At 38.4% G+C, this 25,982-nt stretch overlaps 1 non-coding gene across 1 annotated transcript; it reads left to right on the forward strand.

The window, feature by feature from the left end:
• Positions 1-6,356: 6,356 nt before the first annotated feature.
• On the forward strand, positions 6,357-6,460 carry LOC112446539 (U6 spliceosomal RNA). Its single transcript, XR_003034542.1, has one exon. It is a non-coding gene; the product is annotated as a U6 spliceosomal RNA (small nuclear RNA).
• The last annotated feature ends 19,522 nt before the right edge of the window (positions 6,461-25,982 follow it).

The raw sequence follows: 25,982 nt of genomic DNA on the forward strand, positions 1-25,982 counted from the left end.
AAAAATATAAAATAAAATAAAGCTAGAAGTCATTAGCTGGAACCTGGGGCAAGTACATAGGAAGGTCAGTAATGTGACACGGTATAGGGGAATTAATCTTTGACAAAGGAGGCAAGAATAAACAACGGGGGAAAGTCAGTTTCTGCAGCAAGTGGTATTGGGAAAGCTGAATAGCCACATGTAAATCAAAGAAGTTAGCACACATTCTTACACCACATACAAAAATAAACTGAAAATATCTTGAAGACTTAAATACAGGACTTGAAACCATAAAACTCCTAAAAGAGCACATAGGCAAAACATTCTCTGACATAAATCATACCAATGTTTTCTTAGGTCAGTCTCCCAAGGCAATAAAAGTAAAAGCAAAAATAGACAAATGGAATCTAATCAAACTTATATTTTGCACAGCAAAGGAAACCATAAATAAAATGAAAAGATAACCTATGGACTGGGAGAAAATATTTGCAAATAATGTGAAGGACAAGGGATTAATTTCCAAAAACATACAAACAGCTGATATATCTCAGTAACACACAAACAAAACAAAAAAATGGGCAGAATACCTAGACATTTCTCCAAAGAAGACATACAGATGGCCAATAGGCACGTGCAAAGATGCTTAACATTGCTAACTATTAGAGAAATGCAACTCAAAGCTACAATGAGGTGCCACCTCACATTAGTCTGAATGGCATAATAAATGCTGGAGAGGGTGTGGAGAGAAGGGAAACCCTCCCCTATACTGTTGGTAGGAATGTGAATTGGTGCAGCCACTAGCAAGATCAGTATGGAAGTTCCTTAAAAAGGAGTTACTGTATGAAAGGAGTTGCTGTATGATCCAGCAATCCTACTCCTGGGCATATACCCAGACAAAATTATAATTGGAAAAGATACATGCACCCCTATGTTCATAGCAGAACTATTTACAATAGGCAAGACTTGGAAACAACCTAAATGTTCATCAGTGGATAAAGAAGATGTGGTGTGTGTGTCTGCATGTATATATACACACACAGTGGAATACTACTCAGCCATAAAAAAGAATGAAATAATGCCATTTGCAGCAACACAGATAAATCTAGATATCCTCATACCAAGTGAAGTGAATCAGAAAGACAAATACTGTACGATATCACTTGCATGTGGAATCTAAAATATGACACACATGAATTTATCCATGAAAAAGAAACAGACACTCAGACAGAGAGAAAAGACTTTTGGTTGCCAAGGTGCAGGGAGGTCCAGGGATGGAAGAAGGGAGTTTGGGATTAACAGAAGAAAACTGTCAGAATGGATAAACGACAAGGTCCTACTGTGTAGCATAGGAAACTACATTCAATATCCTGTAATAAATCATAAAAGAATATGAAAAAGAATACGTATGCATACTTGAATCACTTTGCTCTAACGTGATTTAGAGCAAAAAGCGATTTAGATCTAAAGCAAAAATTAACACAGCATTGTAAATTAACTATACTCAATAAAATAAATTTTTAAAAATAAATAGTCACTGAAAGGCACAAACTTTCCTTTGTAAGACTAAGTCCGGGCATCCCATGTACAAAACAGCAATTATAGTTAATAATACTGCTTCATATACTTAATGTTTCCAAGAGAATAGATCTTAAATGTATACACCACAAAAAGAAATTGCTAATTATGTAACACGATGAAGAGTTAGCTAAGATGGTAATCATTTTCAATATATAAACATATCCAATCAACAAGTTCACCTTAATTGTACACAATGTTATATGTCAATTATATCTTAATTAAGTTGGAAAAACAGCAGCAGCGATAATAACAACAAACTCTTAGTCTCTGGCAAAAAGCCAGAAGCAAGTAATTGTGAACTGTTTGCTTTACTAACAGGAAAATGTATGCTTTAGTTTTCCTCTCCTAAGAAGGTTTACCTAAAAGTAGGTAAACTTAGACCCCCCCAGCAATTAATGTTCCTTTATTTACCCGATTTGAAATGACTATCCAGATAGTCAACAAATTCTCTTCAGTTTAGTTTAGTTAGGAAAGACCCTGAAGCTGGGAAAGATTGAAAGAAAAAGGAGAAGTGGGCAGCAGAGGATGAGACGGTTAGATAGCATCAATGACTCAGTGGACATGAATCTGAGCAAACTCCAGGAGATAGTGAAGGACAGGGAAGCCTAGCTTGCTGCAGTCCACATGGTCACAAGGAGTCAGACATGACTTGGTGACTAAACAACAACGGTTGCAAGTTACCAAAATCTGAAGACTGCTTTAGACAGACATTCCCAAAGCATAATTATTTCTAAACAGTTTTAAAAGGTCTCCTTCTTTCCTCTTCATTCTTAGAGATCACATAGGAGTAAAGTTTCTGAGAGCCCAAGTAGATGATTTATATCTCAAGAGCACAAGAACAGAAATATCAATTCCTTCTAGAACACTAACTTCCTCTGATGGTATATGCAAAGTCCAGCTTTAAAATGATAAAAACAATTCCCACCTTGGCCATTTTCAGAGATTTTTTTTTCTAGGTTCTAAATAAGCCAATTCAGTTGAAAGAAATAGCAATACTACATATCATTCACTCACATTCATATGCCTCACTTTCAGAGGAACAGGAATCAGCATGCAAGTTAACCGATACCGATACCTCGACGGTTAACTGTGGCCTTTCTTAAGCAGAAAGCAGTTGCTAGCCTGCAGCTGTGGCCACCACCTATTGTCTCTTTCTTTCCTGTAGAAATGGCAGCCAAACATCCCCACAGTAACCTTAGGAGGGTCTATGATTTCTCGGTACTCTCTCGGTGGCCCCCATTCATCAAGGACAGTTACCAAAAGGGCCCCACACACCAGCGGGTGGCCACGCCAGGGTTACACCTGCAACGTTTGGGCCCCACATGCTAGGTCCCTGCAACTTCCCATCCCCCATCTTTATTTCCCAACATCTGGTAGCTCTTAGGAGTTTCCTGGGTCTCCTGGCTGATTCTCTACTTGCTGTGCCGCACCCTGAGGCCTCCAAGGCCTTGCCCAAGAATAAGCCCGAAGGCAGTCACAGGGACATCAGTGGTTTAATGAACAGGGGAATCTTCATCTGAAGTAAGGTCCTGGAGTGAAACCCTGTCATGTGCAGACAGCAAGACTTGGCAGCAGTGTTTGCTGCCGGGGGCAGGGGGAGGTTATCTACCAGGGGAGGAAGTGAAATCAGATGGGCTCATAGGTTATCAAGGAAACAAGCCTTTGACAAGCATAGTGAAGAGTTCCGATGTAAAGCCAGAAATCATTAGCCAGGGCCTGGGGCAAGTATGTAGGAAAATCAGCTGGGTGAGTAGGGTGTAGGTGAAGCAGGCATTGGTTGAACAGGGCACGTACAGAGAGCAAGAGAACAGCCACCTCGGGAGTTCCCTGGTGGTCCCGTGCAATGGTTAGATGTGTTCACTGTTGTGACTCCAGGTTCAACCCCTGGTCAAGAGAACATCTTGAGTGACTTGACCGGACAAGTAGCTACAGCATGTTTTGAATGGTACTTTGGGGCTTCCCTGGTGGCTCAGAGGTTAAAGTGTCTGCCTGGGATGCAGGAGACCTGGGTTCGATCCCTGGGTCGGGAAGATCCCCTGGAGAAGGAAAAGGCAACCCACTCCAGTACTCTTGCCTGGAGAATCCCATGGAGGGAGGAGCCTGGTAGGCTACAGTCCATGGGGTCGCAAACAGTCGGACATGACGGAGGGACTTCACATTCACTTTCACTTTCACTTCACTTTACCACTAATATCAGTTCAGTTCAGTTCAGTTCAGTCACTCAGTCGTGTCCGACTCTGCGACCCCTTGAATCGCAGCACACCAGGCCTCCATGTCCATCACAAACTCCTGGAGTCCACCCAAACCCATGTCTATCGAGTCAGTGATACCATCCAACCATCTCATCCTCTGTCATCCTCTTCTCCTCCTGCCCTCAGTCTTTCCCAGCATCAGGGTCTTTTCCAATGAGTCAGCTCTTCGCATCAGGTGGCCAGTGTATTGGAGTTTCAGCTTCAACATCAGTCCTTCCAATGAACACCCAGGACTGATCTCCTTTAGGATGGACTGGTTGGATCTCCTTGCAGTCCAAGGGACTCTCAAGAGTCTTCTCCAACACCACAGTTCAAAAGCATCAATTCTCCGGCGCTCAGCCTTCTTCACAGTCCAACTCTCACATCCATACATGACCACTGGAAAAACCATAGCCTTGACTAGACGGACCTTTGTTGACCAAGTAATGTCTCTGCTTTTTAATATGCTGTCTAGGTTGATCATAACTTTCCTTCCAAGGAGTAAATGTCTTTTAATTTCATGGCTGCAATCCCCATCTGCAGTGATTTTGGAGCCCCCAAAAATAAAGTCTGCCACTCTTTCCAGTTTCCCCATCTTTTTGCTATGAAGTGATATAAATCTTATGAATGTCGAGGCACAACTAGAATGTGTGTTTGTATCTATTCTTTTTATTGAGAATTATTTTATTATAAAATTGTGGGCTATTTTTTGCACTAACATAGATGTATTACTGGGTTTCTCTCATGGCTCAGTGGTAAAGAATCCGCCTGCCAATGCAGGAGATGCAGCTTCAATTCCTGGGGCGGAAAGATCCCCTGAAGAAGGGAATGGCAACCCATTCCAGTATTCTGGCCTGGGAAATCCCATGAACAGAGGAGCCTGGTGGGTTACAGTCAATGGGATTGCAAAAGAGTCAGACTTGACTTAGCGACTTAACAGCAAAATGTATTATTAGATTTTATTAAGAAAATTTTCTATAAAGTAGATAGCCCAACATTTTCTGTCTTATGAACTCTCCAAGTGTTAAAAATCATTTCCATTTTGTATGCTATACAATAAAAAAGTAAATTCAATAATTTTTACAAATATTTTATTTTACACATCAACAAAAATACAATATCAGTTTAGTTCAGTCGCTCAGTTGTGTCTGACTCTTTGCGACCCCATGAATCGCAGCACACCAGGCCTCCCTGGAGTTCACCCAGACTCACATCCATTGAGTCAGTGATGCCACCCAGCCATCTCATCCTCTGTCGTCCCCTTCTCCTCCTGCCCCCAATCCCTCCCAGCATCAGGGTCTTTTCCAGTGAGTCAACTCTTCACATGAGGTGGCCAAAGTATTGGAGTTTCAGCTTCAGCATCAGTCCTTCCAATGAACACCCAGGACTGATCTCCTTTAGGATGGACTGGTTGGATCTCCTTGCAGTCCAAGGGACTCTCAAGAGTCTTCTCCAACACCACAGTTCAAAAGCATCAATTCTCCGGTGCTCAGCTTTCTTCACAGTCCAACTCTCACATCCATACATGACCACTGGAAAAACCATAGCCTTGACTAGATGGACTTTGTTGGCAAATATAATATAATATTTATTTAAAATAATAATTTTAATACTCAAAATATTTAAAATGTCAATATCTGATAATTTTTAAAATACATAAGGATAAATTTAGACCCTTTCCTATTGATTAAGAAACACAGGTGCTTAATTTTTTGCATTAATTATGTAAGACAATGCTTACTATACTTAAAATAATATTTAATATGAAATAAGTTTTATTTTGGGACTGAATAGATGTTTAAAGATATATGAATGTGTAATTAAATGTTATACATCAGAAAAAGCAAAAATGACTTTGCAATTTTAACATAATCTTCAAAAAATCAACTGATTAGTTAATTTTTTTAAATTATAAGTCCAAAGCTGTGTTTTCAGGCAATTTCTGGAGATCTTTCCAAAATAAAATAATAACCTTGGGGTATAGTAATTATTGATATTTTTACAGCACATGGCTAACACATTATGTTTTCTCCTTTTAACATAAATTTTTTAAGTCCTTCTCTTGAAGAACTATTTAAGAGTACTATAGCTCCTGGATTTGATTAAAAATAGCTTTTTTATTATAACCCCTGAGGAAGCAGAACTACCTACTTCTGAGTATGATTAAATTTATGAGATTGATTTATTACAGTGACAAACTATATCAAAATTGAAACAGTAAACTTTTCCATTAGAGTACAATAGATTAAAAAATTTTAATATATAATATTTTAGGATTAGATTCCATTGTGGACAATGAAGGCATTAACAAACGTCCTGACTCTGTCAATTTTTTCTGCACAATGTACAGTCTCAGAATATTTTATATGAATTACCTATTCATTTGATAATTCTCATGAATTCCTTATATGGTGATGAGTTAGTTCAAGACTATTAATATAAAGTATATCAAAGTAACCTAAAATATTTCTGGCATCTCTTTTTATAAGATAAATGTATAAATCATCGTGATTTTCCAGGGGCTCTTTGAGAAATGCCATAGATAATTTTAATTTTGAAAGACATATGATGCTCATTTTGGCAGCACCTAAACTAAAACGGGAATGATACAGAGATTAGCATGGCCCCAGAACAAGTATGACATTTAAATCTGTAACGTGTTCCATATTTTTCAGCAAATGTTGCCAGAAAAATTGACTATTCACATGCAAAGTAATGAAGTTGAACTCTTACCTTACACCATATACAAAAGATTAACTTAAAGTGAATCAGAGACCTAAACATCACAGCTAATACTAAAAAGACACTTGGGAGAAAACCCACTTAAGGTAGTTAAACTCAGAGGACAGAAAGTATAATGTTGGTTGCCAAAGACTGGAAGGAAGAAGGGATGGGGAGTTATTGTTTAGTGGGTATAGAGTTCCAGTTGGGGAAGATGAAAATGTTCTGGTGACAGATGGTGGTCATGGTTGCACAATAATGTGGAGTGACTTTTTGTACTTGATGCTATTGAACTGTATACTTAAAAGTGATTAAGATGGTAAATTTTATGTTACATATATTCTGACACACACACAAAAAGACATCCTAAATGTTTAGTTTTTTTAATTTAGGATCAGTAATTCTTTAATAATCTTGAGGAAGCAAAATAAAGTTATCAAAAGGATTTGGTCATCTGATTGAGACAGAAGCACAATTACCTGTGAGCAGGGATGAGTATACATAAATCAAAGTAAAAATTATATTTTACAATAAAAATAGAAGGTAACAAAATAGTAAGGAAATTTAGCTGTTCCGAAGACATGAATTTTTTTAATAATCAAGGACATAAAGTCAGCACAGATTACTAAGAACTTATACCTTGAACATTACCAAGAAAACTATGGATATTAGTCTTAGCAAACTTAGTGTTAGCAAACAGCTTAGGTAAGATTATGAAGAATGCTGTTCGCCATACAAACAGTAAAGGTAGAGAAAGGACATTCTTAGTATCCATGCAAAAGACATAAAATTATGACCGAGTGTATCATGTTCACAGCTTATGAATAATCATATAAAACTTAGAAATAAAGCCAAAAGAGTACAGTGGATCATTAGAAAGACGGTAACGATAACCCTGTATGCGAGACAGCAAAAGAGACACAGATGTATAGAACAGTCTTTTGGACTCTGGGAGGGGGCGAGGGTGGGATGACTTGGGAGAATGGCATTGAAACATGTATAATACCATATGTGAAATGAATCGCCAGTCCAGGTTCAATGCATGATACAAGGTGCTCGGGGCTGGCGCACTGGGATGACCCAGAGGGATGGGATGGGGAGGGAGGTGGAAGGGGGATTCAGGATGGGGAACACCCGTGGAGGATTCATGTCAATGTATGGCAAAAACCACTATAATATTGTAAAGTAATTAGCCTCCAGTTAGAATAAACAGATTTATATTTTTTTTAAAAAGCACACACACACACAAAAAAACATCTGAGTATTATTTTTAAGAAAATGAAACTGGCATTTTGACCTATATTTGACCATTCTCTTTCCTATTTGACTAGAGCTCAGACAATGTAAAATCCATGTGATATTGTAGATTTTTATGTGATAGAAAAGTTAACTTCCAGAATTATATTGGGGGATTTTTTTGTTCATTTTTTTCCTGTGAAGTAACAAGTTTTGCATCTCACCTAAAACCTTACTCTTATATTGGTGCCTATAAATAATTCCTCAAAACGTTTTTGAATTAGCTTTACCATCTTACTTGCTAATGTTAGGAGAGAATTCTCATGGGTGTCTCACATTTGTGTGTGTCTTATGAGCAGGGGTACTAACTGCCTTTGTACAGGATTATCTTTTAAAGAATGTTTGTATAGTAACAGCCTTGGAACACAGTGTTTGTGTCCAGAGAAATGTGCGGGTTTGCTTAGAGTCTTGGAACATAGAGATAGGTGCTCCTGAGTCGGATGGGAGTCAGGCAAGTTAGCATGCACTACCTAAGCTCAGAGTTTCTCTCCTGAAAGGCACCCTTGTGGAGGTATCACCTGGCCTTCTTCATATCATTGTGCGGAAATTGTGGTTTGAAAAACTGGCACCAAATATGCTTATGTTCATACAGCTTGCTGTGCTGTGAGTAATACATTTCTTCTTGCCTCTGACCCAAACATCTTGTGTCTTCTGCTGGCAACCATGAATCCTTGGCAGGCAGCCTTTCAGCTTGTAACTAGGGTAAAATCTCCAACCCTTCACAGTACTTGATAGTCTCTTCACTTTTTAAAAAATAAGCAAAATACGTGTTCATTCTGTATTGATAAGAGAGCTTTGTTTCAATTATTTGAAAAATGTACTTCACATGATGATCGATCCTCCCCTGAGATACCCGAGCAGCCTAACCTGCGGGTTCAGCAGAACAGCATTGTGCAAGAACTGAACTTAACGTGTCCTTAAGCTGAGGCATGTCTTTCCTTGACCCCTGCAGGGGTTCCAATCAACTGTAGAAACTTAACCTTTGTTGACTCACTGTCTCCAGCTTTTTCCTTTCTTTCCCCTCTCCTGACTTTTGTTTTCTTTCTTGGTTAAGTGTGTGAGTTGGTCTATGCTTTGTCTAACTGAGTGTTTGGGCTAAGTTGCTTTCCACAGTCAACTGGAGTCAGTTGAGCATCTGATGTGTATACATAATTTGATTTGTGTGTGGCTGATCAATGTTTCCTGATTGATTGCAACAATTTCTGATAATCTCTTTGAACTGTCCTGACATTTAGTAATCTCTGTGAGGGTGATGGAGATCTCTTCTTTGTCAGGTGAGAGATAACAGAGAATCTGGTTTGTTTTCCTTTTTGACTGTTTGTGAACCCATATCAACTAAGAAAATATTTCTGTGTCCATTGGAAAGGAAAAAGAACTGGGGAGTTTTTGTGCTCTGTGTTTACATTTACCCATAGCTGAGGTTGGAGAAGTAGAACTGCAAACTTTTTCTGTGGTTTTTGTGACTGAGAAAGTCTTTAGCTCCTTCAGGGTGATTTCAAATATTTTCCTATCTCCAGAGGGTATTAGTAAATTGGACTCCAAAGTCTTACAAAAGCAGAGTTCTGTTCTGATTGTTTTATATAAGTTAATAAGTTAGTAAATACATATAATATTCCCAGAATTTCTAGAAGTTAAATAAACTAAATTTTAATATTATATATAGGTTAGTCTTTAAAAACTGCATTTCTAAAGAAACTTAGTTCGGAAGCATTTTTATATAAGAATCTAAAATCTAAATAAAATAAAATAAAATAAAATCTACATTATGAAGATAAAATTTTGGACAAATCAGACTAGATTTGTAATTTTGGTTTAAACTAGGGTTTCTTCAGTTTGGCACTGTTGACATTTTAGGCCACATAATAAGAATTTAAAAGATTAATGTTCATTTAAACATACTTTAGTATTTTTTTTAATCCTAAAAATACTTGTGGAAACAAAGATAACTTACTGGATCATGGAACTGATGTAAGAAATCTTAGACATTTATATCATGAAAAATTAAACTCATCTTGTATTTAACTAAAATATTTTGCTAAACATTTTACAAGTTGATAAAATTAGCAAGAAGACATTATGTTGATTTTAAGCTACAATTAAAATCCTCTAATTTGTCCAAAGAATTATCTTTTTAAGAAGAATATCTTCCTGGTTTTTTATATATAAGTAAATCTCTGTAATAATCTCAAAAATTTTAATGACTGTGAAATTTTGCCAAAACTTCTCAATGTTGAGTTTTTCTTTCTAGCTGGGAACCACATGCATTGCTTAAAATCACAGTTAACTTTTCTTTTGAGTTTCACTCTTGGCAAGGAAAAACATACAAAAGAAGCACAAACAATATAATATTTCCTCCATCCCCATTATATTTTGGAAACTTTAAACATTATATCTGCATTAGATACTATAGAATTTACACATCATGACTGAGCAAAGTTCATGAACAAATTAACTTCCAAATTTCCAAAGAGAAGGGGAAAAGAAAAGGAAAGAAGAAATAAGAGAAAGTCAGCTTAAGACGGATATAGAATTATCAATAAAAGACTAATTATCTAACCTCTGCAAGGAAGGGAAAGGGGTCAGATGAAAAGGCTAATTATCTAACTTCTGCAAGGAAGGGAAAGGGGTCAGATGAAGGAAACTCTATTTATACAAAAATACACACAAGATTAATAAAGCATTACAGTTATCTGAATAATAACTAAGGTTTTTAGCAAAACCTTATGATTAAAAAACTGGTACTCAGAAGATCCCTTGGAGGAGGGCATGGCAACCCACTCCAGTATTCTTGCCTGGAGCATCCCATGGACAGAGGAGCCTGGTAGGCTTCTGTCTATGGGGTCGCACAGAGTCGGACATGACTGAAGTGACTTAGCAGTTATCCAAATGAGCAAAGTATATACCTGAACAAAATTGGTTTGCAGAAATTCACAGAACAAACAGTAAAATGTACTGATTTACAGTCTTATCTCCTTGGGGCATGAGCTTCCTAGATGGCACAGTGGTAAAGAATCTGCCTGCCAACGCAGGAGATACAAGACATGGGCTCGATCCCTGGGTCAGGAAGATCCCCTGGGGTAGGAAATGGCTACCCACTCCAGTATCCTTGCTTGGAAATTTTCATGGACAGAGGAGTCTGGCAGGCTACAGTCACAAAGAGTCAGACGTGACTTGGTGACTGAGCATGTATGCATGCCATGGGCCAGAGTTCTCTAGAACAAATGGTTGTGTCATGATAGCATAGGTGGTCTGAGTTCTCGGAACCTTTCTGTTCTGTGACCCCTACTATGGCTTGCCTAGTGGCATACGTGGAAAGTATCGTTGCTTTCAGATGATTTCCCTTATAAAAATCAGTAAATATCTTTCATAGGAATACTTTTCTTTTCTTTTCTCAAAATATACCCTTTCTTTAGAGTGGTATTATCTTTTCATTGATCTGGTAATGTTTCTTTTTTCCATTTTCTTGCAAATAAGTTACTAGTTAATAGCATGCATGCATGCTAAGTTGCTGTGCTAAGTTGCTTCAGTCGTGGCCAACTCTTTGCAACTGGAGAATACTGGAGTGCGTAGCCATTCCTTTCTCCATGGGATCGTCCCAACTCACGGATCCAACCCACATCTCTTGCGTCTCCTGCACTGACAGGCAGATTCTTTACCACTAGTGCCACCTGGGAAGCCCAGTTGTTAATAGGTTAGAGTTAGAAGTTTTGACAGGGTTTAGATCTCAGATTCTTTCTAGCTTCCTGGGCACACTGGGCTCTCCTTCCTTAATCTGCTCCCATTTATAGCTAGCAAGCATTCATCAAACTTCTAAGGACAGTAACAATTTTTTCTGACTTTAATATTTTGCAATTATTTCCCTAAAAATCTAGGTTGAGAAAAACTAACAGTCTGACCTTATGGCCCTTTTGTAAAGCAAACAAGTCAGACATTTTCATTCTAACATAACCAGTAAAATAAAAAATAAGATTACGGATGACAGAATCTGTCCACTGTGATACGACCACTGGTCACTTTGTAACACAACTGCTTCATTGTTTTGGATTACAGTAAAAATGTTTTCCTCCATTGTAATGAAGTGAAGTAGCCTGAGATACATATGTTACTGCTTGGATTTATTAAAACAGAGAATTAAAACCTAAATTTTAATATTGCTCGATATTATAAACATTTCTAGAAACCATCCAAACGAGCTTTTTAATTCAACGAGTCAGATTAGGAGGGAGACAGAAACAGACAATACAGATACCAAAGGAAAATGACCACACTGCGTGTCCAAGTGTCAAGAGGAAGATTTTAAAAGTCAAAAGTGCAAAAACTAAAAAAGCTATGGGGATGCCTGGAGGGTAATTAGATATTTTCTAACATGTATAACAATTTGAGCCCTAGAAGATAGAAAGAATATGAAAAGAATGCAAGATATGGTCATGTCCAAGGTTTTTTGAAGATAAACAGGAAGCTATTTAAGTATGTCAGGGCACAAAGAAGTGAAAAGCCAAATAATATGATGAAGCAAGAAGCAACAATCAGTGGGGGCCCCACACTCCTTTTGGAAGACAAAAGTAGGCATCTTCTGATTAATGTCAGTAAACTGTTCCTGACAATCAGCACTTACACACAAAATTGTTACCAGAAGCCTGTGTCCCAATTATTTTAAACAGGAACACATTTAATATGTTAACCATCAACTCAGTGCCTCCAACGAGTGTCTTAAAATACAGAAAACAGTTGCATATGAGTAACAGACTCTAACATTAGTCTGTTACTAACTAGTCGGTCTCTAACATTAGGATGTGAAATTATTATAATTAAATGTGTTGTGTGCAATAATGCTGCTATGCCTTCTTTTTTTTTAACACTATGGGCATCATAAGAATCACAATAAAAAAGATTTTCTATTGGCATTATGTTATGCTTGTCAAGGCTTCTACTCTGATTCTGTCATTCTGTCAATTGTATTTGGATCACGAGTCGAAACTTTTCCCTCTCATCATTTTGATTTAAAAAATATTGCATTGAGCTTTGGGAATGAAAATATACATTTGATCCCATATAAACACCAGCCTAAAATATTGTTTTGAGAAATAAACATGTTTTATGAAGTTAAGGGCAGTAAAATCTAAGAGGCATCCTAGTGGGAAAACCTTAATTGTGGAGTGAATCGGAAATTTATGCCTATATTTAAAAAATTGTGACTTATTTGAGGCTTAAATCTGTAAATTATGTGAAATTTCTCCATCCCCTTTTGAAAGGTACAGTGATTATAACTAAGACTTAGTTTGAGCCCCCACACCATTGTCATTAAGAATCATGCTAGGGACTTCCCTGGTTGGTCCAGGGGCTGAGACTCCACACTCCCAATGCAGGGTGCCTGGGTTCGATCCCAGGAGGGGGAACTAGATCCCACATGCCACACTAAGAGCTTGCACGCCACAACTAATAATCTCATAGGCTGCAACTAAGACCTGGCACAGCCAAATAACATTTTTTAAAGGTCAATCTAGAATTTTGCTTAAATGGGAAGAAAACTCTGATACACTACCATAAGGATGAATCGGAGAATATTAGGCTAAGTGAGATAGCCAAACAGAAAGAGAAAAACACTGTAAGATGCCCCGTATATGAGGCATCTGGAGTGGCCAAATTCATGGAGAGAAAAAGCAGAATGGTGGTTGCCAGGATCTGCAGGGAAGGGAGAAATGGGGAGTTGTTGTTATTTTTTTTTTTTTTAATGGATATAGAGTTTCAGGTTTTTCCAAATGGAAACTTCTGGAGATTGGTTGCCCAACAAAATGAATATACTCAACATTACTGAAATGTAAACATATGGTGCAAATGGTAAAGATGGTAAACTTCATGCTATGCTTTTTTTTTTTTTTTTTTTACAAAAAGAAAAAAAGGCGGGGGGAGAGAATTATTCTAGATGCTCACCTTACTCAGAAACCATCTCTAAATGTTCTTGGTATGACATATTATATCTTTAGTGATTAAGCATCTTTTTGCCCAGGAAGAATCAGGAGTACGTATAAAAATCTAAAGATAATAAAATCCATAGTGTCAATATTTTGCACTGAGGAATCTTGCATGTTTGCCTCTGTGGTGGTTTAGTCACTAAGTTTTGTCCGACACTTGTGACCCCATGTACTTGTGAGCCTGCCAGGCTCCTCTGCCCATGGGGTTTCCCAGGCAAGTATACTAGAGTGGGTTGCCATTCCCTCCTCTAGGGGATCTTCCCAACCCAAGGATTGAACCCAGGTCTCCTGCATTGCAGGCAGATTCTTTACCCACTGAGCCACCAGGCAAGTCCTATTTGCCTCTGTATTTTCTTATTTATTTGTATTAATACCCTTGTAATTCCATTTGCTAAAGTGTACTTGTGTAATTGATTTAGGTTTGTGGTATTAAATTCAGTTCTTACTAAGTTTATGTACATTCTTTAAAAATTTAAGATAACTGAATGAGATTAAGAAGAGTTAAGTAGCCAGGAAGGCTGTACTTAAGCTAGGCAATTGTTTTGCCAAAAAGAAAACTGAACATTTTAATGTAAAATGCTAAACGTAAAAGGCAAGGTAATAAACTGAGATGTTTAAGGGAATTTAATAAGGTTCTAAAATCCAGCTTAAAAGCAACTGTAAAAATGTTCTAGACTTTTAGAAAGAATTCAAAGACTATAAAGGTACATTAAAAGCTTAAGAAAGAATCAAGTAAATAAAATATTCATTTAAAAAGTAACCTAAGTAAACCTCTAAATGGCCTTTTCTACACATAAAAGCTGTCCTTGAGGGCAATTAAACACACACACACACACACACACATACACACACACGAAACCTCACTTTCACACAGACAGTAATACGGAATGGAAAGAAGGGAATGAGAGCTGGGTTGTAGCAGCTAACAAGAAGTTGTGAAGTATCTGGGAGAACAGAAATACAGGTAAACTCAATGACTGCAGAGAACCACAGCGAAAAATGGACGTGCAGACTGTTTTATTATTTAAATTATATCAAACTCTTCTTGATAATTTTTCACCTCAGAGCCTTCCCTCAGTTCTTTATTCATTAATTGCCTCACCAGCCGGCAATTTGTGAGTTCTAGGGTCGGCCTGAACCTGTGGGGCTAAGACTACCAGGAGCCTTGATAATGAGCAAGGCTTAATTCTCTCTTCCTCGCAGGAACAAAGAAACTTATAATTCTGCTCAGGTGCAAAAGCAGTTTGAAACTCTGTCTCTGGTTCTCAAAGATTTTTCTCACAATCAAAGAATAGATTTTCCTTTCTTTTTAAGCAATCTGCAAAGCACCTCACTCAGTAACGTGTACATTGAATAATTTGGGGGGAAGGTATTAAGAATGACCTGGTGTGATACCATTTTAATGAGCAAGTTTCTCTCTAAAAGAGCTCTGGGCTTTGGTGAATCAGAGGCACAGTTTTAAATGAGTCAGAATCATGTATTGATCACCCTCTGTGTGTAGATGATCGTGTTAGTGTTACTGACAATTTAAATGAATAACAAAAGAAAAAGCCTTGGATTTCAAAGAGTTTCTAACAGCCCTTTTGGAACACGGAACACTTACAGACAGGTAAGCCCAGGGTGACATGCTGCAGCCATATGTCACTTCAAGGCCTTGAGTCACACAGCAGGAAAAGAGGAAAGGAAATGAAGGCTCCAAGTAGGCTGTAAAAATGAAATTGCCTTCAAAGGAATCCTCAGGCCAACCATCACATGGAAGATGTCATGCAGGGACTGGAGGAATCCATCCAAAATTATACCTCTTACTAAACACAGAACTTGGTCCAACTATCAGTTTGATGAAGACTTTGCAGATTAAAAAAATGAAAAGTCACTGCCCTCAAGGAGAGCCTGTAAATACTGGTAGATAAGACCAGAAGGTGTATCATGTACAGCTTCGCCCCAGGCCTCTACAGCAATCAGCCGGAAGAACCACAACTTGGTCAGCGACTGCCAGCTCCCTCTCACTGGGGGACCCACCTTGTTGCTCAGGACCAACCAGAGAAAGCAAAGTATGTGTACTTAGTCACTCAGTCGTGCCTGACTCTTTGCCACCCCATGGACTGCAGCCCTCCAGGCTCCTCTGTCCATGGGATCTCCCAGGCAAGAATACTGGAATGGGTTGTCATTTCCTACTCCAGGGGATCTTCTTAACCCAGGGATTGAACCAGAGTCTCCTGCATTGCAGGCAGATTCTTTACCATCTGAGCTACCAGAGGTCCAGTATATATTTATATATTTTTAATATATTTTTATATATTTATATATATTTATATTCCCAAATCAGTCATGGAGGAGGACCCACCTCTCCTGAGCCCGCTTCTGGCTTCCCCCCAGAGGCCTATCCTCCCACTGTCCCCTCATCAAGCCTCCTTTCCTGTCTTGGAGTCACTGCTAAGAGCAAGTGATTGGATTTGGGTGCCCCAGCTGGTAGCAAGCTCTGAATATATCACCTCCTAAAATTCTAATTTGGGTGGTACTCATTTATTTCCACAGTTCTGGTGGAAGCCCCACGCAGACACTGTGGTCGCAGACCCCAGACTTCAACCAGACACAAGAGACCCCCCTCACTGCCCCCGAGGGCACCCCAGGTGTCTTGCTGCTCGTGGCCTACGGAGGGCACGCCAGAATAGCAGGTCAACACTGGGCGGGGAGTCAGCACTGGGTCTGAACACTGCACTCTTTGCAGAGCTCCTCTGCCATTTATCCTCAGATTATTAGGCAGGCTTTGTTACCGGTTCTCATTTGTTTGGTGTCCTTGGTGGAATCAGGTCATTCTTCTTCACCCTTTTTTCCAGTGTTGTGCACTTTCTGTTTTGTGTTGTGCTGTCTGAAAGTGTTTTTTGTTATAAGAAAGAGAGTCCCAGTTGAAAACACAGGCTAGGTGTCCATCAGGGTCCCACTCAAACATACCCTCTTTTGGGCTTCCTTGTAGCTCAGATGGAAAAGAATCTGCCTACAATGCAGGAGACCCGGGTTCAATCCCTGGGTTGGGGAGATCCCATGGAGAAGGGAATGGCAACCCATTCCAGTATTCTTGCCTGCGGAATTCCATGCATGGACAGAGGAGCCTGGTGGGCTACAGTCCATGGGGTCACAAAGAGTCGAGCACTGCTGAGTAACTAACACTCCCACTGCCAGGCTCCATAAGTCTGCTTGGCTACTTCACAGACCCATGCATTTGTTCTTACCCAACAGGTGTCCATTTGAACAAATTCTGCTAAGGGTCACCAGAAACCTGATGAGTGTTTTCTCCCATCCTGACTTTTTATCTTGAGAGTTTGGCTTTGATCTAGGCTGACTGTTCACTCTGGAATCCTGCCTGTGGGGTGAAGAGTTTGAGGGGAGGTGTGAAGATTATTGGGTCTACATTTGAAGGCAGCCAGGCAGCCTTCTGATTAAGAGCCCAATATGTGAGGACCACAAGCATCACATTAGTAGCTCTCATGGCGTCATCTAAGCCTAAATCCTATCCTCGGAAAGAATCTTCCCCTGTATACTCCTATTACCATCCTTTTCCTGAGCCTCTCTTACTAAATGACATAACTTCACCAAGGATGATCTGGGCCTTCAGGGGCACTCTGGAGAACATTTGACTTGAATGAAATTGTTCACTCAAGAGGTGCCTTAGAAAAGAAAAAATAAGATTTGTGTGTGTGTGGGGCGGGGGTCTGACAGGAAACAGTTTTTTTGATTGGTATGAAGAAGCCTCTAAATGAAATCCTAAATCAAAATTTGCTTCACTTAAAAGAGTCTTTGACCAAAAACAATGAGCAATGTAATGAACTCAGCAAAAGCAAACTAGTCTTATTTCCCTGGTAGGGTCTTCAGTCGCCTCTTTGTATAGCTTCCCTTAAACTCTGATCTCTCTCCTTCTTCCTCCCCTGGTCCAGATCTTCTTTCTCCTAATGACGACCCCCCAAAGACTCTAAAATAGCACTTGGTTCTAAAGATCCATTCCTTCCATGAGCCTGGCATGCAGACAACTATAGAATTTAAACCTTTGAACCAAGGTGAAATAAAAGCTGTAATTAAGGATTTCCCCAACACAGAGAAGACCAACAACTATTCATAGATGAATATAGACTTATTTCAGATGCATATGACCCAGGGTTATCTGGCCTCTATCAGCTTGTACATATGATAGTCAGAACTTCAAACCTAAACCCTAGATGGGAAAAGTTGATCGAACCAACTCAGAAAGGAACCTACAAGATGTTTTTCTGCTTTTCAAAAAAAAAAAGTAATGTACCAGGTTTTAGTTGGAGCACGTGGCATCCAGTTCCCTGACCAGGGATTGAACCCTAGGCCCCCTGCATTGGGAGCATGAAGTCCTAGCCCCTGGATGTCCAGGGAAGTCCCCAAGATCTCTCTTCCGACAGTCAACCTGAGGGTCAGAAAGAAGCTCAAAAAGGAGACCACAGTATTCTAAAAGCCTTACCTGAAACATTTCCAGGAAAAATTGTTTGGGCCCTAATTGACTTATACAAACAGAAAAGAAAGATGAAACTTTAGGAACAGGTTCTCAGTCAAGATTTAAAAGATCTAAACTTCCCCTGTGATTCAGTTCTGACACAACATATAGATGATGTCATCCTTTGTTCTGAGAACAAGGAAGCCTGTGGAAAAACGATGCCGTTTACAGTCACAGCAGAAAAAAGACTTCAAGTTTCTAAAGACATTACAGTTTTTCCAAAATATTACTTATTATTTAGGGCATGACCTAATTAAGAAGAAAAAAAACACTCTCCGAATAAACTAATAATATCCAAATTTAGCCTACAGTCCTTATAAAATGACAGTTGAGAGAATTCCTAACTTAACCGGATGTTGCAGACACTTGGGTGCCACATTTTTTTGAGTTTCGAGCACTTCTTTATGAATTGAAGAGTTTGCAGTTCCTGATGGAGACAGCTGAACAATCTCCAACTGGTGAAGATCAGGGTCTCTAGCCTCCCCCTGAACTGGTCAGCCTCTCACAAGTGACGGAGTGAGCGAAGAGTGAGGGGAGGTGGACTGAGAGGCACACAGATGGACACCGGCCAGATCCCATGTGCAATCCAATTCTAACCCGCAACTTCTGCTGCAGTTGGCCCAGAGAATCAAAACTTGGCTGATGACTACCAGCTTTCCTAATTTTTGCCCTAACTTCCAACTTGGGAGGAACCAGAGAAAGCTAAGTAATCTATACCAAACTAATTACACAGGATGCCTCATTTCTAGTTAGCCCTTTGGTTCCTCTATAATGCTTTTGCATGCCCCTGTCTGCCTCTGAGCCTCTGCCAAGTGATGGAGACTGCCTTACTCAGACTGCAAACTCTGAATAAATAACCTCTGTTTATTCTCACTTGGGTTGTTTTTATTTACTTCCATGTCTTCCATTCAGAATGTTCCTATTTGAGAAATTTTGGTTTCTAGTTATAAAAGTTTCTAAGCACCATCCATCACACCTAGAGCCAAGATAAAAAGGATGCAACTTGATCCCAAGGGCTTCCCAGGTGGCTCAGGGATTAAAGAAGCCACCAGCAATGCAGGAGCTGCAGGAGATGCGGGTTTGATCCCTGGGTTGGGAAGATCCCCTGGAGGAGGGCATGGCAACCCACTCCAGTAATCCTGCCTGGAGAATCGCATGGACAGAGGAGCCTGGCGGGCTACAGTCTGTAGGGTCACAAAGAGTCAGACATGACTGAAGCGACTTAGCACAGATGCACAGAGAGGAGACCTGGGTTCAATCCCTTGGTCAGGAAGATCCCCTGGAGGAGGGCAAAGTTACCCACTCCAGTATTCTTGCCTGGAGAATCCTATGGACAGAGGAGCCTGTACAGTCCGTGGAGTTGAAAAGAGCTGGACACGACTGAGCACACCACCACTGATCCTGAACTGCAGAGTCAAAACCTCTGAGTGAACATGCCACTTTGTCTTACCTTCACTTTCACCAAAGTCACGCTCAGTGAAATACCAGCCACCCCTGCAATAAAGATAATATATTATCTTCATCAACGTGATGGAAAAATAAGCCCACAGTGCTGGGCTTGCTGCTTTAACATCTATTGCCTGCACTATTATGTAACTCTGTAGGGACAGAGGTCAACATGCAGATTTTTTGTTCAGTAGAGACATAAATAACTTCTATCCTGTATCATTTATTATCCTGTAAGATATGAAACAGCTTAGTATCTACCTCAGAAATCTACTACTAATATTCTTTTATTAGATTAAAATTTACATTCCTGGCTCCTCAAAAGCCCTCTGGACTAGTTTTACCATCTTACTGGCTCCTTCATTGATTGATAAGTTGAATAAAATCTTTAACCCATGTTCATTTGATAGTCTCCTGAGGCATGATTTTGTTTTATGAAAATTATACTTTAACCATTTAAAATGTAAGCTCTTAAAGGAAGAATGTCACATATTTTTTTTTCTTCTTAAATACTGTAATATGAAAATATATACGAATAGCTGTCCTAATATTGACTCAACCATGCATTCCTGGGATGTAGTGTACATATTGTGGTGCCAAATTCTAAACTACAAAATATGCAATTAGAATTTGGTGCCACATACGTGCATACAATGGAATATTACTCAGCCATTAAAAGGAATGCCTTTGAGTCAGTTCTAATGATGTGGATGAACCTAGAATGCGTTTTACAGAGTTAAGTCAGAAAGAGAAATATAAATATCATATACTGACACATATATATGGAATATAGAAAGATGATACTGCTGAATTTATTTGCAGGGCAGCAATGGAAAAACAGATACAGAGAACAGACCTGTAGACACAGGGGGAGGGAAGGAGAAAGAAGGCGAGATGCATGGAGAGAGTAACATGGAAACTTATAATACCATATGTAAAATAGATAGCTGATGAGAATTTGCCGTATGACTCAGGGAACTCAAACAGGGGTTCTGTGACAATCTAGACGGGTGGGATGGGGAGGCAGATGGGAGGGAGGTTTGGGAGGGAGGGGACATGGTTGTACCTATGACTGATTCTTATTGATGTTTGACAGAAAACAAAATCCTATAAAGCAGTTATCCTTCAGTTGAAAAATAAATAGGTGGCAAAAAAAAAAAAAAAGAATTTGGCACTACAAAGAAAGGAAACCAGGAAAATGATATTTCAGTAAGATAATAACAGCAAGGAGATAAAAAATATAAGACCAAATAGTATAGCTGGAGGTGAAAAATACAAAAACTGAAATGAAAAATTCTGGAGGGGTTCACTAGCGGATTTGAGGAGGCAAAAGAAAGCATCAGATAATTAAACAATAAGTCAAATGAAATTATGCAGTCTGAGTAGAAAGAAAATAAAAGGAGGAAGGAAAATAAACAGAGCTTAAGGTAACTGTGGCACTCTGTCAAGCATGTGAACAAATGGAAAGCCCGGAAGAAGAGGGGAGAGAGAATTGGCATAGTTGAAGGATACGAAATATTTCAAGCAATAGCGGCCCCAAATTTCTCAATTTAAAAAGCCATGAATCTATACATTCAATATGCTCAATCCTGCCTGTTCATTTTTGCTCATTTATCATTTTTAAATATTTTATATATATATATTTCATCCATTCTATGGCTTGGTTTATAGTGTTTTATTGATAGATGATTTAATTTTTATATCAGCAGTTCTTTTTGTTTATTTATATTCTGGGGGTTCCTGTATTGCTTATTAGTTACTTCATCCTCTTCAATATTATACAATTATTCTGTTACATTTGCTTCTAATATTTCTATGGTTTAATTTTTAACATTTAAAACTTGATTCCATCTGCAATGAACACTTCCCATGTGAGAGACTGGGGAAATAAAACCTTTTCTTCTAAATGTTCAACCAATTGCCCTGACATCATAATTGAATAATATATTCTTTTTCCCAACTTTCGCCCCTCAACTAACTTCTAATGCTACCTATCTCTACCCCTACCCTTTAAAATTTAACATATACATGGGAAAATGTATAGACCCTTTGATCTGTCTCTTTCTATACCAGCATCTATGCAGATTCAAGAAAATTTTCATATCTAATAGCACAACTACTTCAATATTATTTTTTTTCACAAACTTCTTGGCAAGTTTCATTTATTTATTCCTTTACATGAACTTGAGAATTATTTTATTGCATCAAGATTAAATATCTTTGGAATTCTGATTGGAATTGTATTTGATTTATATATAATTCTGAGGAGGATGGATATGAAGACTTCTCATCCTGGAAAATGATGTCTTATTTAACAAGATTTGGTTTATAGTACTTGATAATTTTCAAAGTTCTTTTTACAAAATTTCATTCTTGTTGTCAAATTCATTAATTTAATCATATAATTTTTCCTGCATATCATATAACTTATTATGGATGCAGGAAATTTTTCCATTTTGATTTCTATCTGGTGATTTATATCATAAAAACTATTAATTTTTATATGTTTTTGTTAGCTGTTTATTAAATTCTCAAACTAGCTGTCATAGTTTACAACATTGAGCCTCTTTGATTTTCTTGGTATAGATCCATAATAACTATAAATAATAATAATTTCTTCTTTCAATAATTATTTCTTGTGCATTTTGTATTAGCTACACTCTTTAGGAAAAAATGAATAATAGTGGGTGAATAGTAGATATTTTCGGAGAAGGCAATGGCACCCCACTCCAGTACTCTTGCCTGGAAAATCCCAGGGACGGGGGAACCTGGTGGGCTGCCGTCTATGGGGTCGCACAGAGTCGGACACGACTGAGCGACTTCACTTTCACTTTTCACTTTCATGCATTGGAGAAGGAAATGGCAACCCACTCCAGTGTTCTTGCCTGGAGAATCCCAAGGACGGGGGAGCCTGGTGGGCTGCCATCTATGGGGTCGCACAGAGTCGGACACGACTGAAGCGACTTAGCAGCAGCAGCAGCCTAACTTCTATATCCCAAGATCACTAACCCTTTCTTGCATATTGTTATATTTGCCAGGAGTGTTTTCTCCCTACTTCTTCACAGGTCAGACACGGTCTCACCTTACAGACCTCAGCTTCTCCTCAGAATCACTTTTCCTGAATAATCTGTCTAAAACTTACTCTTCTGGGTATTGTTTGCCTGATTCACTGGTTTGATTTTCTTTACATCAGTTTTCAAAAACTATTCTTATCTTGCTGGGGTGTTTTTGTGGTTTATTTCAGGATTAGCAAATTTTTTCCATAAAGTTGTAGGTAGGGAATATTTTAAACTCTGGTCCTTTTGGTCTCTGTCACAGCTACCCAATCCTGTCACCCTTGTGTGTGAGCAGCCATAAACAATACATGAAGAAATACATGTGGCTATGTTCCAATAAAACAACAGCACAGGCAGCAAGCCTGTGGACGGGGTCTGTGACTTCCGGTGGCTCCTTTAGTTGTCTTCTCTCAGTTTACCAAATTGAGTATGGATCAAGATTTCTACTTGAAGCACATGTTCCAGCAGAGGCATAGCTGCATCCTTTTTGGTTTTTATCCAAAATGCTATCTTTTCTTTTCCTCTCTGGCTGACTTTACATTTCATTTTAAAATCACATTTCTTCTTGGAATTATATTGAAGTGTGCTTTCAATTATGAAAGAGTTTGTGTCTTTTCTTGTTATTCATGTTAATTTTTTATATTTTAGTGAAAGAGTATTACTCGTGTTCTTTATTCAAATTTTTTCCAAGCTTCCTGCCCAATTATAGGAAATTTTTTACAGTTGTTTTGAGTGAAATAAAATAATAAATACATATAGTGATAGAGACACAAAATATCATATACATATATATGTATATTTTGTTCAAATGAGTATTCTTAGTTATTTGATAAATATCAGTGATTATCGTATCAATTTTGCTGTATTTTTATCATTATAAACATCCCTCTTTTGTAGAATATTTTTAAATTCTACTACATCTGTTCTTAATAATATCATCCTCTGATTTTTGATTTGTGTTTGCCTAATGTATCTTTTGGAGAAGGCAATGTCACCCCACTCCAGTACTCTTGCCTGGAAAATCCCATGGATGGAGGAGCCTGGTAGGCTGTAGTCCATGGGGTCGAGAAGAGTCAGACACGACTGAGTGACTTCCCTTTCACTTTTCACTTTCATGCATTGGAAAAGGAAATGGCAACCCACTCCAGTGTTCTTGCCTGGAGAATCCCAGGGACGGAGGAGGCTGGTGGGCTTCCGTCTATGGGGTCACACAGAGTCGGACCGGACTGAAGCGACTTAGCAGCAGCAATGTATCTTTCACTTTTCACTTTCATGCATTGGAGAAGGAAATGGCAACCCACTCCAGTGTTCTTGCCTGGAGAATCCCAGGGAAGGGGGAGCCTGGTGGGCTGCTGTCTCTGGGGTCGCAAAGAGTCAGACACGACTGAAGCGACTTAGCACTAGCAGTGTATCTTTCTCCATCCCTTTGTTTTAATTCTTTGTTTCTTGCAGCAGTTTATGGCTTGATTTTGTCAAACCAATCTAAAGTTTGTCTTTTTATGAGGGAATTTAATCAGTTGTTCAGGTTTATTTTGTTTTATCTAACCTATTTTATATAGTCCTTTGTATATTTTGTTATAACCTTGTTTCCCTTCCTAGGGGCTTCTTGCATTGACTGTTTAAAAATTATGTTTCCCTTGGTAATTTATTCTATTATATAACTCTACAGTGTATTTGAATCGACCATATTTAAACTTCTAATTCTCTCTAATGGCATGCCAAAATGAAACAATTTTTGTAATGCTGTGTCCCAACTCTCTCTTCTATCATTCTCTGTTTTTTTCTGATGCTGGGGATTGCTGGTCTCTGCCTGAGCACTGTGGAGGCACAATATCCACTCGAATATTCTCAGGCTCTCTTCGATATTCTAACTCAATGTAGATAGAGCTAATGAGGAGGGGAGACTGGGGGCAAGAATTTCCTCCCTCAGAATGTATCTACAGTGAGAAGGTGATGTCCAGCCAATTTCCGGTTGTTGACCCTCTTCCTGTCAATGGGCTGCATCCATTCCCTGTTGCATTGTTCCAGGGCAAAAGGTCAAGCATGCATTGGCTATGATTAGACTTGTTTAAACCTTAACATCTGCTTGTAATTAGTATGAACCCTTCCAAGTTTCTGATATATGATGAATTCTAATCCTTAGTTTCCAGAGCCATTGCACATGTTTTTCTAATGTGTGTTTTCATAGATATTTCATAAAAATTTGGGGGTTTCTTTAATAGATATTTAAAAAGTAACACATGTTGCCTAACGTTTAGAAAATGCAGAAAAATCCCCAGAAAGAAAATATCCATAACCCATTTATAAAAAGATCATTTCTTTTATCAGACTGTTTATATATATATTATTCTAATTCTGATTTTATATCTGTTTTTGTAATACTACAGTCTATTTGCAAACTGTTCCATATATTAAAATTTTATATACATGAAGTTTTTTCATTCTATTTAGTATTCTTCAACAGCATAATTCTTATTGCTACTTAGCATTTAATCTATAATTTCCAGAGAATTATTTTCAAATTTATTGGTAGAGTTGTGCTAGTATTTTCCTTTTACCTTTTAGTATCCCCTGGACTATGCAGATATCTGCTTTCTCATTCTTAAATTTGTTTATTTGCATTTACTTTCTATTATTTTTATTAGTGTATGTAGAGGTTATTTTAAAATCAACACTTTTTAAAACTTTGGTAAAATTTTATTTTAATATAATTTCAAACTTATATAAAAGTTGAATGAGTAGGAGGACATACCTATATGCCCCAATTCACCAATTGTTTGCATTTTGCCTGCTTGCTATCTTATTTTATATGGTATATTAATTATATATAATATAATATGTACTGCTATCACTATTCTCCATCACACTACTTTTTTTCTGAGCCATTTGGGAATAAGCTGAAAATATGCCTACTTTTCCCTAAGTGCTTCCATGTGTATTTACTGAGAACAAGGATATTCTCTTACTTAACCATAGTATAGTTGTCAAAATTAGGAAATTAGACATTGATACACTATTGTTGGCACAGCAACCCACTCCAGTGTTCTTGCCTAGAGAATCGGTACTATGGATAGCAGAGCCTGATGGGCCACAGTCCATAGGGTCACAAAGAGTCAGACACAAGTGAAGTGACTGAGCACATGCACACACATTATTGTTGAAACCACAGTTCATATTCAAACTTACTTAC

The sequence above is a fragment of the Bos taurus genome, chromosome 4, assembly GCF_002263795.3.
Source record: "Bos taurus isolate L1 Dominette 01449 registration number 42190680 breed Hereford chromosome 4, ARS-UCD2.0, whole genome shotgun sequence".
Lineage (NCBI taxonomy): Eukaryota > Metazoa > Chordata > Mammalia > Artiodactyla > Bovidae > Bos > Bos taurus.